Source organism: Arachis ipaensis, chromosome B06 (genome assembly GCF_000816755.2).
Source record: "Arachis ipaensis cultivar K30076 chromosome B06, Araip1.1, whole genome shotgun sequence".
NCBI lineage: Eukaryota > Viridiplantae > Streptophyta > Magnoliopsida > Fabales > Fabaceae > Arachis > Arachis ipaensis.
In genome coordinates, this window is record NC_029790.2 from 135,849,553 (window position 1) to 135,852,481 (window position 2,929).

Here is a 2,929-nt window from a genome sequence, read left to right on the forward strand (position 1 = left end):
AATGTAAAAAGAAATAAAAAAATTTAATTTTTCAATCATTTATCATATATATATAACGGATAAAGTTATTCTAGCACCCAAAAAGTTATTTATATACTTATATAAGCAATAACAACCTTAATTTTAAAAAAATATAGGTAGACAATGAAAATATTAAACAATGTGAATAATGAATATATCAGATGTTCAATTCACTAAGTATACAGATGATTATTCTGATATTAAGATTTAGATGAGTAATTTAAAGTATAGTGTATTTTACTTGAATTAAACCAATTTTATTATTTTAAAATTCATTGTTCATGTTATTCAAAAAAATCATTAATTTCCTAACATAACCCCTTAATTTTTTACATAAGCAAACATAACATTAATTAATAATTGTCTGATTTCCAAACAAATCTTCAGGCACCTGGCAGATGTTGTATTTGTGGACTATTCTTTGCCTAAGGGGACCTACCCGCATTTAGCTACAATAGAAGCTTGGTAGCCTTAAATCCATGCGTGCACACCAAAATAAATAAATAATTAAACAAAATTTCAAAAAAAAAAAAATGAGCATACATGTCACTGTAAAAAAATACTAGAGAACTATCCAAATTTATTATTTTTAGTCATCACTTTTAACCATCAACCTAATTCCTTTAATTTAATAATCAAACAAGATATTTTAATTTTTTAAATATTAATAACTAATTAATTACTAAAATATTAAATTTTGATAATTTTCTAACATTTCTTTATTATTGTCTTTTGTGTGAGGTGCTTTGATATTTTATTTCTCCTTATGAATGAGGACCACAGTAGTGCCTAGTCCCTACTACTAAATTTTGTGATGAATTTGGACCACTGCGCCCCCAAAATGATGGAAGGGACCTCAACACAGCATTCAATATCTTTGCTTGTTTCTTTCAGCCAGGCTATGTTATTTTTATTTGGTGCTATGCAACATCAACTTCGATATTGATGAGTGGTGAAAATTATTTATATTTTTTCCCTCTTATTTTAGTTTTGAGCCTTGATAATGGGAGAATTTAAATTGTTATTGTACTGGAGACTTCCGGTACGGGTTGAGAGGTGGATCGAGAACCTGCGGATCGAGGCGGATACCGGATTATTTGACTGGAGCAATGAGTGGTGGTACCTGCAAAGACACTCCGACGCTCAAGTCAGAATGAATCTAAGAGGTAGAAATGTGAGGAATGAATGAATACCTGGAGGGACCTGAGTCCTTTATTTATAAGTGATGGTGAGTATCATATTTTATCTTGTTTAGCTAAGATAAGGGAGACATTTGAATTTAAAAGTTGGTTAGGAGTTCTTATCGGGTCGGTTTCGGGCCCTTCGAGTGGCGGAGCGGGTTTGAACCCGAGCGACCGGGTTCGGGGTTCGTTCCGGGTGCAGGATCCGTAGGCTGGATCAGTAACAGTTACCTATATCATTTTTATTATTACTTGCCTAGTTGGTAGAATTCGTCATAATAATGTAAGAATAAATTTAATATTTAAATATTATTGTGTTGTATGCATGTACAATGAGAAGTGTTTATTTATAGACAAAAAATAATGCAATCTAATTATAATAACAAAATCAATCTAATACTAATGACGTCTAACACCTTGATAGTCTTATCAAACATGTGTGAATTACTGAATTTATGATCCTAAATTTTAAAGAAATCCAACTAATTTAATTATTTTCTTCCATATTCAAATTAAAGTTTCATTTTAGCTTTTGAAACAACAAAATTTTAAAGATTAACAACTTTCAAGGTTCTAAAGTCTTTGTAATTTTTTTATTAGAAATTCAGCTAATTTAACTTAATAACTATGACTATTTATCTGTGTACAAGTGTTGTTATCTCAAGAACTCAAACTTGAGACAATTAAATAAGAAACAAACTTATTTCCCAGTGAACTAACATGGTCTATGTTGACGATAAGTTTCTTAAACTCTCTTGTTTTTGGTCATATCTTGTAGACCAATTTGACTAATAAATAGTAGTATGCAATTTGCATCCAAAAACAAAAAAAGGAGTATGCAATAACATGAGATAAAGGATCTTTGCGTAAATTAGGTTGATAACGGGCTTGGGCTTTGTCCACACCTATAAGCACAAGCTTAAAAAGAAGCCCAATAAGATCATTGGGCCTCCTTGTTTTTTTAGAGAAACAAATGAGACAAAAAAACCCAAGTCCAAATAAAACAAAAGGATAGCTCAAGACCAAAAACCTATTTTCAGATCGAAAAAAAATTGTCCATATTGTTTTATTGATGTGAAACCCACAAAAAATGTTTTGACTCGGAAAAATATAATTATTTGTTGCATTGTTGATAATGGATTAATATACTGAAAATTATATTAAATCTCAATATTTTTTTCTCATAAAGTTTATGGAAAAATATTAATAATTTAATTATATTCGGACAGGCTTTCAAATTTGAATTCTTAATGTTATAACCAAAATTTTTTAGCACTTACTTTTACTCGAATAAGTTACTTCTAAGTCTTGTAATCAAACTACTTATTTTTCCTTTTGTTTATTGACCATTACCATGAAAAATAAAAGAAAGAAGAAGAAAAAAAAGGGGGCTACTTGAAAGAGATATTTAACTGCCATTTTAATAAATTTATGCACTTAGTTTATTGAGTAGAAGAAAGAAGAAGATATCAGCATCATAGCATGAATGAGTTAGAAAACAATGGCTTAACCCATGCTCATCGAATTGTGTGCAATGAATGGATTACATTTAGATTCAGATAAGGTTCTTTCTCATCTCATACCAAGAATAGTTATATGTATGTAGGGGATGGCAAAGTGGGCCGGTTTACCCCAACTCGCTCCGCTCCGCCAAGGCCTGTCTTATAAATGGGGTATGTCGGCTTGTCTCGCCAATTAAAATGAATTTAAAATGCTAATCCGTTCTA